Source organism: Trachymyrmex cornetzi, unplaced genomic scaffold (assembly GCF_001594075.2).
Source record: "Trachymyrmex cornetzi isolate Tcor2-1 unplaced genomic scaffold, Tcor1.1 scaffold33, whole genome shotgun sequence".
Lineage (NCBI taxonomy): Eukaryota > Metazoa > Arthropoda > Insecta > Hymenoptera > Formicidae > Trachymyrmex > Trachymyrmex cornetzi.
In genome coordinates, this window is record NW_017298003.1 from 9,206 (window position 1) to 9,411 (window position 206).

At 30.6% G+C, this 206-nt stretch overlaps 1 protein-coding gene across 2 annotated transcripts in view; it reads right to left on the reverse strand.

Annotated features, from left to right (window-relative positions):
* The window catches only part of alpha-Spec (alpha spectrin), a 12,976-nt gene that overhangs the window by 785 nt on the left and 11,985 nt on the right, over nt 1-206 (reverse strand). The gene's annotated exons all lie outside the window — the stretch shown is intronic.

Here is a 206-nt window from a genome sequence, read left to right on the forward strand (position 1 = left end):
GCATATTCAGGAAAATTTCATATTATTCCTTGTAATATCAAGTTTTATGTCTCTTTGTTTCAAAAAATTCTAAAGAAAACTTTGTTTACAGTGAATAAGAAACCACCTTCGAATAAGCTTTAGATAGGGATTCTATGTTAAACGTTTCAACTTTGAAGTGGAATATCTCGATTTTTAATCCCGCAACGAGTACTGAGCTTCAAAGT